The sequence below is a fragment of the Nuphar pumila genome, chromosome 2 (genome assembly GCF_984573655.1).
Source record: "Nuphar pumila chromosome 2, dmNupPumi1.hap1.1, whole genome shotgun sequence".
In the NCBI taxonomy this organism is placed as follows: Eukaryota; Viridiplantae; Streptophyta; class Magnoliopsida; order Nymphaeales; family Nymphaeaceae; genus Nuphar; species Nuphar pumila.
In genome coordinates this window covers 129829571-129845191 of record NC_143250.1, presented here as the reverse complement: position 1 = coordinate 129845191, position 15621 = coordinate 129829571, and positions in this window count along the sequence as shown.

The following is a 15621-nucleotide window of genomic DNA, read 5'->3' as shown; positions in this document are numbered from 1 at the left end:
TCAGTCTCCATAATTCTAACTTAGCAGTAACCCCAGCCCTAGACTCATCAATCAAAACAATATCATCAGCAAACAACATACACCACGACACATTTTCTTGAATTGATCTCATAAGCTCATCCATCACTATAGCAAATAAGAAAGGGCTTAAAGCAGATCCTTGATGTAACCCAACCGTTATAGGAAAATTGGTTGTCACCCCTCCACAAGTGTAGATATTGTTTACTACTCCTTCATACATATCTTTAATTATACTAATGTACTTGAGAGAAACACCTTTCTTCATCATTGTCCACCAGAGAACGTTCCTAGGTACTCTATCGTATGCCTTCTCCAAATCAATAAAAACCATACGCAAATCTTTGTTCCTCTCTCTATATCTCTCAATAAGTTGTCTAAGAAGATGTATAGCTTTCATAGTTGATCTTCCAGGCATAAAACCAAATTGATTCTCCAATATTATGACAACCTTCCTCAACCTAGACTCAATCACCCTCTCCCAAAGTTTTATAGTATGACTCATGAGTTTTATACCACGATAGTTTATGCAATCTTGTATATCACCCTTATTCTTATATAGAGGCACTAAAATACTCTTCCTCCACTCATTAGGCATCTTATTTGTCCACCAAATATTGTTAAAAAGATTTGTCAACCATTCTAAACCTTTTTTTCCCAAGCATTTCCAAGCCTCAATAGGTATACCATCTAGGCTGACTTCCCTTCTTGATTTCAGCCTCTGCAATTTCTTTCTTTTGAATCTTGCGCATGAAGTCACAATTCATCTCATGAAAAGGAATGGAGAAGTCTCCAAGATCCTGAGCATGACTTTCATTAAATAGCTTATCAAAATAATATTTTCATCTCTCCTTAATCTCCTCATCTTTGACTAAAACCATTTGCGTTTCATCTTTGATACATCGAACCATACCCAGATCCCTCGATTTCCTATCTCTCATCTTTGCAAGCCTATAAATATCTTTCTTGCCCTCTTTGGTATCCAACTTGTCATAAACCTCCTTATATACCTTATCCCTCACGTTTCAAACTACTTTTTAAGCTTCTTTCTTTGCTATCATATACTTCTCCAAATTCTCATGATCACGACTCTTACTTAGATTTCTATAACACTCTCTTTTAAACTTAATAGCTAATTTGACATCCTCGTTCCACCATGATGTATCCCTATCTAGCGGTGCACCGCCTTTAGACTCAACCAATACCTCCTTAGCCACCTTTCTCATGCCACCCGCTATCTTATTCCACATTGATTCTGAATCCTCCTCGAGACACCAATCAGCTTCCTTAACTACCTGCTCTACAAACATTTCTTGTTTAGCTCCTTTCAATGCCCACCACTTAATTCTAGGATCTATCCTATGTCTATCCCTTTTGTGGCATTGCCTAATTCTAAGATCTAAAATTAAGACTCTATATTGTGTAGCTACACTTTCTCCCGGTATAATCTTATAATCGATGCAACAACCCCTATCTCTCTTTCTAAGTAGAAAAAAATCTATCTGACTCGTATTAACCCCACTTTTAAATGTTACTAGGTGAGACTCCCTCTTCCTAAACCAAGTGTTTGCTAAGATCATATCATAGGACAAACCAAAATCTAGAATCCTTTCTCCACTTTCGTTTCTTTCTCCTATACCATAGCCTCCATGGATACTCTTAAATCCATCCCTATTAATGCCTACATGTCCATTAAGGTCACCGCCGATGAAAAATTTTTCTCCATAAGATATCTCTTGTACTACTTCATCTAAATTTTCCCAAAATTGATGCTTAATGAAATCATCTAAACCTACTTGAGGTGCATAAACACTAATAATATTAATAATATTTGTACCTAATACTAATTTAATAAGTAAAATTCTATCACCCTTCCTACGGACCTCAACTACATTATCTATAAACTCACGACTCATAACAATCACTACTCCATTCCTATTCTTACTTATTCCTGTATACCAAATCTTATATCCCTAAGGTTCTATCATTTTTGCTTTCTCACCTACCCATTTGGTCTCTTGTAGACATAAAATATCAATCTTTCTCCTACACATAACATCTACTAACTCTACCAACTTACCAGTTAAAGACCCTATGTTCCAAGTGGCTAACCTAATTTTATAGTCTTGGACTAACTTCTTTACCCCACCTGTCCAATAAAGTGAGAGAACCCTTGCCTATTTGACACCACACCCGGGCGCCGGTGTGACACGTCTTTTCTGGGCGACGACCTAGCAACCCTTGCCCATTTATCACTGCCTCCAGGCCTATAGAGTACAACGCGTCGCTCAGTAGGGAACGCCTCAACGAAATTCTCATATTGGTTCATATTCATAGGGTATGACTAAGTTTTTATGCTGGCTGTCACTGGCCTACCGCAACCCTCCTCCTTTATCCGGGCTTGGGACCGACAGTGTATAACTAAACAGTTATACACAGACGAAGTTTATCATTCAAAGTGATATTTTGGTAAATACTTAAATTACTAAAGGGAAAATTTCAATTTTATACATAAGTGGCTTATTTTGAAATCAGACCAAGGGCATTTTAGTATATTTTAAAGGAGGTCTTTTGAATTTTTAAGAAAGCCAAACCATGTTTTTTCAAAAAATCGTCTCACAGAAAAGGTGGGAGACAATGATTTTTGAAACCATCTCTCTCTCTTGTGTTGACACATAGGAGGGGAAGGGGGGGGGGGCAAGTTTCCCTTCTTCTCTCTTGTGATGACACTCTTTCAGTTAGAGGATACCTAGAGGGGGTCAACCCACTCCCTTGCCATTAAATACCCCATGGGGGGTGTCTCTCTCACCTAACTTGACCCTCCCATTCTCTCTCTAACTATCTATCCCACTTTCTCCTTCTCTTTTCTCTCTCCTTTATTCCTCTTTCTTTTTTTAAAACCCAATCCTTTTCTCTAAGATTTTGACTTAGGCCATGTTATTTTTCTGATCTATTTTGGTAGATCGTGACCCCTGCCTCTACCTATTGAAAATTTTCATTTGTTGGGGTGAGTACTACCTAAACAAATTTGGCTTTTGAAGCTTGGTTAGCAGAAGTTCTGCCCAAATTCAGTGGCAGTTTTGAGTTGACATTGTGGAAGTGCTGCTAAAATTTCTCTAGGTTCAAAAATAAACTAAGAACCTTTAATTAATACTTTGTATGCTTATAGAATTACATATTTCTCCCTTGAATCTTTAGGATCTCTTTTATGGATTAAATTGCGGTAATTATGCTAGAATTTTAATCCAATTATGCTCCCATATATGGAAGATTCAGCTAAAATTTTTAGAATGATCATTGGGGTTTTCAAACTAATATAGGGTAGGTACTGCGCAAATTTTAGAAATCTTGCAGGCATTATTGCACAAAAATAGAGTAGGTGCTATTCAAAATTTTAAAATAAATTTTGAAGAATTTAACTAGTGAAGGTACTGTTCAAATTTTTATAATAATACCATAATTTGATATAAAGGAATTTCTATCAAATTTTTTAGAAGTACTACCATTTGTGGTCATTCTGCTCTACTTCAGTTCGCATGTTTACGAGATAGTCACACTTTATCACACTACATAAAGATCAAAGTAAGTTGTTATTTAAAAGCTTATAATTTATAATATTAAATATGTTTCGAACACATGCAACACTACAAGAAAAACGTTAATTAGCGACAGAAATTTACAACGGATTATTTCTGTCACAAATTTGAGATGGATTGGCTAGAGAAAACTAGTCGTCTCTAAAATAAAAAATTAGCGACAGATTAGTTTTGTCTCAAAATCCATTGCAAATTAGCGACATATTCACGATAGAAACATTCCGTCTCAAAATCCATCATAAATTAGCGATGGATTCATGACAAAAATATTTTGTCTCAAAATCCATCACAAATTTTTGATGAATTAGTGACAAAATATTTTTGTCGCCAATCCGTCGCAAATTTGAGATGGATTTTGAGATAGAATGTTTTCGTCGCTAAATTTTTATTTAAACCGGCCCATCTTGGGTACAAAATTCCCCCTCCCTCACCTCTTTCCCTTCCTCGTCCCATCCAATCCATGACAATGGCATCAGCTCCATTGGACGATGAAACGACAAAGAAGATTCGCCGCCAGGTAAATCCCACTCTCTCTCTCCCTCTCTACGATTCTTCCCATTAAAATTTGAGGGTTTTGATCGGTCAGAATAGAAGTTTAAAAGAAAAATAAACTGTATTTTTTGGTCCCCAGGTTGAGTTCTACTTCAGCGATAGTAATCTTCTTGGGGACAATTTCCTAAAGAAATCGATAGAAGAAAGCGAAAATGAATGATCTCATCGGTAATGAACTGTACCTGCCTCCCATTCCGAGTATTCTAGATGCTAACAACAATTCTGTGCATGTTGGCGAGTTAGATGATGCTGATCTTTACTTTGATGCATCAACATTTCTCAATGAAGCTGGGTATGCAGGTGATTCTCAGTTGGTGATCCCTCCTCATGATCTCACAAAAACAACCTATGTGTTAGAATCCTATGGGGGTGCGTTCAACCACCAAATGGTTGGCGGGGTAGGTTATTCCTCTTTAGCCCCATTTGCTGGTGAAGGTCAGCAAATTATGGATCAACAATTCTGCATGATGGCACCACATGAGCCAAATCATGTGGTTATGGCTCCTCCATCAGGTAGGCAGTGGGTTGCTTGATATCTTTTTTGTGATGCTTTTGAAATGTTGAGCCATCTTGCTGAGTTTTGTTCCCATTTCTCATCACTGTCTTCTAAAAACTGATATACAAGCTTGGTGTATGATACTGCTACAATAAATCAAAACCAAGATATGGAGCCAGGTGGAAGCCTGACCCCTAGTTCCACAGAATCATGGTACAACTCTGTTCATTTAGGTTTGTTAGACTCAATCCCCACTCTCCCAGCATTTGCATCAGAGCATCCCTTGTTGAGACATATGTCAAGCTTTCGAGCATCAAGCACTGCAGGAGCTACTGCGTCTTGTAGATACATGGTGGACCCTTCATAAAACTGCAGATGCTTGTGTGGTGGTGGTGCCGGGGGTGCTACTGGTGCTATTGGTAGGCCTTTGGATCCTGGTGGCAGGCGAAGAGGGCTTTTCTTTATTTCCTTTTTGGTGGCCTTGGCAGTTGTAGTATGGATGGTCGTGATAGGTGTTGGCCTGAAGCTGTTTAAGCTAGTCTTTAATAGGTTCATGACATCCTAGTTAATTCTTGCTGCTGTTTATAATATGTTGTAGAGCTCTGTATATTTATTGAATTATCTATCTTTAGATGAAACTGAGGTTTGAAATGTGCACTAAAAACAATCATCATTGAACGAGTCTTCAGTAAGAAAACATCTTGTACTCTTGTTGTGGTTCAGGTGAATAGTGTGAGGCTACCTCGCCATGTAGCAGCCCATAAATTCTTCAGTGGATATGCTCTGGTTAAATTCTTCAGTGGATATGCTCTGGTCGCCATGTAGCATCCCATCTTGTACTCTGCATCTCCTTCCTTAGTTTTTCCTAAAGCTGATCTGTAAGTAACTTCTGCTTGTTTTACGTTCGACCTATGAGTGACATTTACTTGCCTTACATTCATCAAAATGGTGTTTCTGGCATGATTCTTTGTTTGGCATTTACCTACAACTGCTAATAAATGCCTTTACTAAGTTGGTTGATCACTAAAGTTTGAACGTCTAGGTGCTAGTTTCATATGTATTTGACAAAGCTCCCATTTTGGAATCCAAGTGGGAAAATGAATAGGTCCAATGAGCCACTCTATATTTAATTTAAGGTTCTAAGTTATCGTGAAGTTGGGAGTCTTGTGGTTTATCACATGTTTAGCCTGAAGATTGTTGCCGTTGTTACTGTGCATCCAAAATGGAGAGAAAGACCTTCTTTTACAGTATGCTTGATTACACCTTTGAATCTGAACTATAACATCAATTTGTTAGCAACTTTGCACAATTATCTTATCTCTACGTTCCAACAAAGGCCTGCAAGTGTAACGCTATGACCTTTAAGGTTCTGCGTGGTAAAATAAGTACTAAATTAGTGTTCTCTATGGCAAGGGAGCTCTCATATGATGTTCAGTATGTCCATTTATTTCCCTATTTGATTACATCTTGTTTTGTCACTTGAAGATTTTAGAAGTGATTTTTTTTGGGTTACCATGTTTATTGAGTTCGTGTGACAGAACCATTGGTTTAACAAAACATCTGTTGCTTTAAGCTGTTAACGACAAGAGACCACTATGTGCTGTAATGCAGCTTTAACCACAAGATTGGGGCAGAAGATGTTCACTTTACAGTCACTTTGTATAGTCCTGATGAGGAGGAAGAATCAATAGCTGATGTTGACAACAAACCTTCTGCTTCACTCTTTGATAGTCTGTCTAAGGGCAGACCTTCAGAGCTCAACGCAAATGGACACATCATCAATCATGTTAAGGATCTTAAATCTTCAACTTCAGAAAAGTTCCCACAAGTTCTTGAAATGATCATGGTGCGAGATGTGAAGGCAGAACATGAAGTGAGCCTTTGGTTTAGCATTGTATGCCTTTTTAACAACTTTATGTCTGTATTTGGTACCTATTTACATGTATAGGTTCTTATTACATTGGCTTATATTTGTGAGCTTTTGTGGCAATTCATAAGCATATGGTTATCTTTTTCTTTTATCTATGATGATAACCAAGAAGAATGTATTTTGATGACATTCTAGCCTTAAAGAGTGCAGACTACCATTCATCTTATTTTTACTTTGGCAGAAATATTCTAGAGAAGCATAAGAATGTCTTTAGTTAACAAGTTTTCTAGTGATAAGCCTTGACAGTTTCCAATACTCTTGGCTAGTCTTGACATAAATTCTTATTTAGAAACTACTACTACTATGAATAGCCACAGGTTCTCTAGTCTGGATGTCAATATGTAATGCACTATCTAGCATTTCATGGGTATTGTCCAAACACCTTTTTCATGTTCTGCAAACATCATAACCTCTGACCTAAGCACTTAGAGTCCGTAAGTAAGTCAAGTGGTTTATAAAGAGTATTGAGCTTGGCTTAGTTCACCCACTCAAACATGCAAACCAAGTAACAAGAAAGAGAAGATAAAGATCTTGACTATATTTTCATGTGAGTCATAGCTTTGCATTGCAGGATATATTCGGGTTATAATTTGTTTTTTTTATATCTACTCTTATCTTGTTATATTTTTTCCAGGTATTCAATATGTATGGTAACATGGGCAATGCTGCTTTGCTGCACAAATATTGTGATGTATATATACAGCTAAAAAATGCATCAAGGCTGATCATTGCATTGTTTTTTTTCACAGGAGCAACCTTCTTTTGACAAGAAGCAGTTTGTGACTTATATGAAATGTTACATTAAGCTGCTTACTCCCAAGCTGGATGGGGAGCAGCAAAAATTGGGCCCAAGGTTAGCTATTTTTTAGTTCCCTTATTGGTAGACTTCCCTCCTCCAAAGGCATGGTTTAAGTTGATATTTTTTTCTCAATGGAGCTAATTATGAGCAGACATAGTTGGATCTTTTATGATGGATATTTGAGCTCTTATGTAGATGAAGATTTGGTTGACATTATTGAGGCATGTTAACAATCTAATGCTATGTGCATATGCAATAGACTTATGTTTTTACCTTGAAACTGTCTTAATATATTTCAAGTTTTGATTGGAAGTGTGCATTTAATATTCATTAATGTTGTTGTTGTATGCATTTGATGAACTCTTACCAATCATTGCAATTAGATTTATTGAGTTCTCATCTGGTCATTTTCTTTGTGTTTGTATATGGAAAGTGTATTCAACATTTCAGCTTTTCTTTACAAATTATTTTTATCAAAAAGTTAAGGATATACATGTTATCCATGAAAATAGGTATGCTCATTGCTTCTGACAATATGGTTAAATGTCTCTTATAAAAGGTTGGAGTCACTTGTCTTGTTTTTCTGGAAAATTGTATCTTCACATCATAAGTTTCTCAAGTGGTCTTGATGTTCTTGAAAGAGTTATTGTTGAATGATTACTTTATGTTGCATTTAAGGATGTTGTTTTCTTCCTCTGATCATGATGGTGGTTTTATCTTAAGAAGTGGGAGGCTCTTGCTCTTTTGCTCATTGGAATTTTCGTCAACCAACTCCGGTCACTTCCAGAGGGTACCACGACAATAGGTTTATCAGTTGCTACTGGTGCATACTTGTATACTTCCATTTTTGTAAGTGATAGATGCTATTTTTTTGTCACCTACCATTTCATGGAGTTTTTCATTGCATTGATTCTTGTAAATAGGAATATTGCCATTAGCCATTTCACATAGTGAATGATTGTTAAGCATGAGTCTGCTCATTCTCTTGTCAAAGAACCAAGTAATCACTATAAATGTTACATGAGAATCATCGTCTCCGTTTAGTTTCCTATTCAAATGAGTATGAACTTGAATGAATTGTAGGCAATTTGGCATGACCTAATACTACTTTGTTCTATCTTTAATCATGTTTGCTTTGTCCACTTTCAATTGTGTCAACTTTATTTTTATTTAAATATACTTCAGGCATTTTTATTGTCTTTTCTTTTCTTTTGTTAATTTTGGGTAAGAATGGCATTTTTTCCCAAGTGTTAACTGTATTATACGATTTAGCAGTATCATACCCGACCAAGTTTTTTCTTGGGCTTGAGACCCAGTTTCTTATGGATCATACCCGACCAAGATTTTTTTTTAATTTTTTTTTAATTTTTACAATGGATTAGCAACGAATATTATCCGTTGCTAATATTTGATTTTGTGGTGGAATGTAATCCATCGCTAAATTAACGATGGATTATATTCCGTCGTAAAACAAAATTCGTGCCTATTTAGCAATGGATTAGGGACGGATTACATCCATCGCTAATTAGCGACAAATCAGTTCTGTCGCTATTTAGCGACCAAGATTATGCGATGGATGCTATCCATCGCTAAATCGTCGCCAATCCGTCGCTAAACACGTTGGTGATGGATTTGCGACGGATGACATCTGTCGCTAATCCATATTTTTCTTGTAGTGCATAATTATATCAAAATTGTAGACATTGATTTATGTTAGCATACTTTGATCTATGTTTGCATGATCTAAATTATGTTCGTATGCACTAATTTATGTTATGCATTTATTTATGCCAGCATGCATGAATACCAAAACCTTGCGGGCTTTCAATCAATATGCCCAAAATTTTTGTTTGTGCAAAAAAATATTATGGCCAGGCTATAGCCAAGGTTGGAGCAACCTTTGGTGCCATTGGGGCATGTTGGTGTGTGTATAACATGTGATTGTATTGTTGTAAAGTATAATTGTACTTGAGTTTTTTCTCATATACAAGTTTGGGTGGCTCAAACCCATGAGGTACAAAAAGGGTACTAGATGTTAAATGATTCATGCTTACACATATACTTAAAGTTGTTGTCTTTCTTCATAGGCTAAATGCTCATATATACAGAACCATACTGAATGGGTTGGATACATATTACTATAGTTGTTACCCTAAATGGGTATTTGGGCTATTGAGCTCTGGATTTGCTAACAAGTATGAGGCACAAGAAATGCTAGTCCCTGTAATTATTAATTAACTTTTCATGCTTATTAAAAATAACATCTGCCTTGGAAGAGGTTGATGATATAGCCTGCAGTGACATATAATAATTTGTGGGAGCAAAAGCATCCCGGAGGGTCTCCAGCCACTCAGGTTAGCAAGCTGAAGCTATCGACATGTCCTAGGTGATATACTTCAACTAGTCTTGGATGCATCTTATATTTATTATTTTGCCTTAGCGATGATTGTTTTCGGTCATAGACCATCCACTTTGGGTTTCGGTTCAGTTAGACATCTGGGTAAGATACATGAGAATAATATATTCTCGAAATGCTTTGTCTGAAAGCGAATGTCGTTTCCTACATACCAAGGTGGAAACAAAGACCTTCTTTCTCACACAAATTGATATAAAAATATGCCTTGTTAATATAACATATAATTATGATATTTTTTTCATGAACGTTTTCTAAAGCATGTATTTTTTTATTGAAACACTTTATGCAAATCTGTTGAAGGACATCTGACAATTGAGTTACTCAAATTATGTTTTAACATTAAAAATTACTTGCAATTGTTTTTTACTTACCAGGCTATGACAAGTCTAACCTCGTCTTATGGGAGAATACATGTTTAAGTACAAGACATCTTGAACAATAGAGGATGTTAGACATGAGCGACATCATGAATTAGAACTTTCAAGATCCAAGAAAATCTTAGGATTTTATTTTAATCCTAAGTATTTATTAAACTAGACATTTTTGTAAAAGACTTTATATATATAATATAATATGCATGATTTTGGTTTTTAATGCTCTGATTTGTGCATTTTTGGTTCACGCATGTAACCCACCTGAAGTTTTTAATCCAAGTTTAAAAAGATTTTTGCTGTTCATTTAGGGAAAAAAAGTTAAATTTATTATGTATTTTTTAAAAAATTAAAAAGGTCAGTGTTACAATTGATGTCCTACGTGAACAGTTTTAAAATGAACAGTTGAAAACATACTTCAGCCATGGTAATTTAAATGCCTTGTTCATCGCATGGATGAATGACACCAGGATGACCTCAGAGGTCGCTCTAACCTGAAACGCACTAAAAAAATCACTCTGGTTAACTATTAGTCTATAACATGCTTTCGACTTACGTCACATATGATGCCATGCATTCCGTCAAGTGATGTGCAAAATGAGCACCTCAACTTCATCACATTGCTATATCAATATTATGTATGCATGATGCCATGTAATAGAAGCTGACAAATGGGAGTACCCACCAGCATTTATGGTAAGAAATGCGCCTTCATATCACAAAATAAAAAAAACAAAGAATGTAAAAACATTGTCTAAAAATATGTAAAAGTTCAGGAATTAATGATATCAAGAGATCATGAAAGTTTTCCAGGCAGAAGTTCTTGAGAATATGGAACTGAGGCATCTAAGGGCCTGCTTGGTCGCAAATCCAGAAATCTAATTTTCTGGTTTTATATTGATACAGATTTATAGAAAACTCAATCTTTTTAATTCTGAAAAATTATAGTGTTCGGATGTACTTCAAAATGTGGAAGAATTATCCAGCTTCTAGTTTTTGCATGTTTGGTTGTTTTTCTCAACTTCTTGAGACTTGCTTGGGACTGCCAATAAATTGCATGACCTGACATGCCTTCAAAGGATGTCAGTAGGTTTAATGGCTGCAATATAGGACAAACTTAGAAACAAGACCGTAAGTGTTCTCTTGTGACTTACATTATAAAGTTGCATTTAAAATCTGTTTTGCTTTTGTTGAGTTTGATGTATTGAGATTATGCTTTCATCACTGGCAAGCGAGCTGACAAGTAAGCTTGTGAAGATAAGAAAGGATTATCACACCGTGCTGGAAGAAAATAGACCCGTGACACTAACACAACACTTCATAATATTGTAGATCTCCAGCCATTAAGCCCTTTTAATCTTTTTGTTTGATCTGGGTATAGTCAAGTAGTTGAGAATTAAAGCACAGAGAAAAGAAAGGCAACCATAAAAACAATAGTCAAAACAAACGCAGAATAATTTCTATATTAGCTCGTGAGATGGCAATTGGCATCTCTTTCAGGCTTTTCATCAAACATATAACAGACAACTTCCCATTCTCCATATAGCATTTTGTAACATTCAATGAAATGATTTCTGTTAAATTTTGTTTATCTATTCCTTTCCACAGTGGCTTGCATCTTGCTAAGAGCACCAGCCACTTCGATCTCCTTGAACCTACTCTTCATTTCATTCAACTACTAGAAAACCCTATCTTTTTACATTCTAAAACTCGTTGCAAACAGTTAAAACTGATTAAATCCTAAAAGTAACTTTGGAAGAGAAAGGACCACACTCATCGACCAGCATTATCTCGGCATTCTTTGGCACATTGTTGTTGCCACAGACCTTGTTTTCCGGCTGCCCGCCATTTTCCGGTGAGACTTCCGGTTTCCATATATATATATATATATATATATATATATAGAGAGAGAGAGAGAGAGAGAGAGAGAGAGAGAGAGAGGTGGTATATAAGGAAGGAGGCACGACTAAGGTACAGGGCGCAGATGCACAGCGGGTCATGCCCGCGTTTTGAGATAAAAAAAATTTGGAAAAATTCCAGTTTCCATAAATGCAGGTAGCAGTTGGATTTTCTTTTTTCAGGGTTTTAAAACAAATCTGATTTTTATTTATCCTGCTTTTGCTAGCCAAACAGCAAGGAATAAAATTTCTATATTTTGATTTTCCTATTATCCCATTTTGTTCATCTTGTATCTATAGAAAGAAAAGAACTGGAGGTTAAATGGCAACCTCGTTGTAGGTAGGAGTCACTGTGTTTTGGAAAAACTTTGAAAAAAACAAAATTCCGTTTAAAACATGTTCTGTAACAAAACTTTGAAAATGAAGAAGAGTCTTTTTCAAGAAATCAACTAAAAAACACATTATTTTGAGATTAGAACACGGAAACTTATATTTAAGTAAAATACTTTCTAAAAAAAACTGAATTATGGATCTTAAGTTCGGACTATAATGATTTTTGAATCTAAATCTCACTGTTCTTATAGAAAAACCATAAGTCCTTTTTTTTACCCTATTTTATAAAATTGAAACTGAATTAAACTCTGTACATATTGTTGGCCGATTTTTTAGCATCTCATTCCTTTGCTTATTTTTGCAGCGCCTTTTGAGTGTGAGACCTTTCAAATAATACATTCAGTATTGCTAACTATGGTCTAACGTTCTAAAATTGTTTTTTTTGGTCTTTTTATATATTTACATGGAGAAACCACCCTTACCCTTAAGATCATAGACTTCAATGTGTTTTGGTGCGCTCATGATAAACCGAATTTGTGGCAATGTGAAGAGCTGCTTGTGTCACGGGCCTATTTCCTTCAATGGGCCAGTGATGCGCGACGGTCCTTCCTCACCGCCACAAGCCTACTCGTCAGCTCGCTTGCTGATCGCGGAAGCTTGTAATCAGAGAGCAAGAGAGAATAGAGTGAGAGAAATTGCAATCACAAGAAGCAATCACAACGAGGGTGAACAAAAGAAAACTCAACGCATTTACTTCATTCATAATTTTGCCCGCAGGCTATTACAGTTCAAGTATACGGGCTGCCTTTTCGGGGTATTGATTCACCTGAACCGGACAACTTACATCAGACTCAACAAAAGCAAAACAGACTCTAAGCACAACTGTACATTGTAAGTCGCAAATGAACATGCTCCCTCCTTCAAATCATGCGTCGTCCTCGGTGCCATCTGTTTCGTGGTAAGCCCTGACTTCAGCCAGGTAGCGACTGTTCATTCGAAATGCAGGCTCCCACGTTGGTTCCGTTGTTTCTTCCCACTGCACCAAGTATTTCTTCGCTTGTCCCAAGTAGTTGACCTTGTGGCAAAGGATCTGACTGAGGTGCTTCTCGGCCCGTTGTGCTGTCGAGGCCCTCTGCATGATGGGAGCGCGTTGTGGCACACTGCGTTCCAGGTCTCCATTATCTGGATTAAACTGCTTGAGGTTGCACATGTGGAACACCGGATGCACCTTGAAGTCTGGGGGCAACCCCAGCTTGTATGCCAGCTTGCCCACCTTCTTTGTGATGGTGAAGGGTCCCTCATACTTTCTGAGTAGTTCATGGTGCCGCCCGCGGAAGATGCTTGTGCGACTAGGATATAACTTCACCAACACTTGGTCCCCAACTTGGAACCCTGCGGGCCGACGGTGTTTGTCCGCCCACTTCTTCATTCTCTTTGCCGCTTTGTGTAAGAATGCCTTCGCCAACTCATTTTGCTCGTGTCAGTCACGAACAAACTGATAGGCGAAGGATGACCTTCCCTTTTCTTGTGTGGCAAGAGTGTGCGGGGTCAGTGGTTGCTGCTCCGTTGCTATCTCAAACGGACTGTGGCCTGAAGACTCGCTTTTCTGCAGATTATAACAAAATTGTGCCACATCAAGGAGCTTCACCCAATTTTTCTGATTGGCACTAATAAAGTGCCTAAGGTATTGCTCCAGTATCCCGTTGATGTGCTCTGTCTGCCCATCTGTCTGCGGATGGAAGCTTGTTGAAAACAGCAACTCAGAGCCAAGTAGTCGAAATACTTCAAGCCAGAACTTGCCTGTGAAGCGAGCATCGCGATCACTCACAATACTCTTTGGTATGCCCTAGTGCTTCACCACATGCTTTATGAACAACTCTGTAGTCTTCTATGCAAGGCACTCCTTGGAAGCTGGGATGAAGGTGACATACTTTGAGAAACGACCCACCACAACCAAAATAGAACTGAGGCTCTCTACCTTCGGCAGACTAACAATAAAGTCCATGGAGATGCTATCCCAAGGACGTTCTGGAATTGGTAGAGGCTCAAGGAGACCGACAACCTTCTGGTTTGTCCCCTTATCTTGCTAGCAGATGAGGCATGTCTGCACATACCCCTCAACGTCGTCTCTCATCTGCGGCCAATAGTAGCCGCACTCAAGAAGTGCTAAGGTCCGCTCCTGACCAGGATGACTGGCCCATAGTGTATCATGGCACTCCTTGAGTAGCTCTCGGCGAAGGCTTCCCCACCGTGGCACAAAGATGCGTCCCCCTTTTGTTACGAGGAGGCCATCCTGTAACCAAAATCGCCGAGTCTTTCCTGCCTCCGCCAGAGAAATAAGGTGTTGTGCGGTCAGATCCTGTTGCGTACCCTCGCGGATGCGGCTCAACAACGCACCCTCCAAATGCACTTCAAAAGGCTCCGCGCGTGCAGCTGCCAGTTCAGCCCTACGGCTCATGGCATCTGCCACAACATTGGTCTTTTTAACCTTGTACTCCAAGGCAAAGTCAAACTCAACCAAGAACATCTGTCATCGAGCTTGTTTAGGCGTCAACTTCTTCTGCGTCTGGAAATAGCTCATGGCCACATTGTCCGTCTTGACGACGAACTCAACACCCAAAAGGTAGTGTCGTTAGGTCCTGAGGCAATACACAATGGCGGTCATCTCACGTTCATGCACTGTGTAACGCCTCTCTGCATCTTTCAGCTTGCGACTCTCATATGCGATCAGATGACTATCTTGCATAATAACTCCGCCAATGGCAAAGTCTGAGGCATCAATGTGAACTTCAAAGGGTCTCGAATGATCAGGCAGTCGCAGCACTGGCTCCTTCACTAAGGCTTTCTTCAAGCCATCGATGGCATCTTGGCACGCTCCTATCCAGAGCCATACCCGATTCTTCTTTAACAAATCTGTGAGGGGCGCAGCAATGAGGGAATAACCTTCGATGAAACGTCGATAATAGTTTGCCAAATCGAGGAATGACCGCAATTCTGGCACTTTGCTTGGCGGAACCCATTCCTGGATGACCCTTATCTTCTGCCTATCCATACGCAGCACACCACGCCCCACAACGTGGCCAAGGAAGCTGATCTCCTCCTGCCCGAAGAGACACTTCTCTCGTTTGACATAAAACTCATTCTCCTTCAGCACCTGAAACACTGTTCGCAAGTGCCCGACATGTTCCTCCATGTTACTGCTGTAGATCATG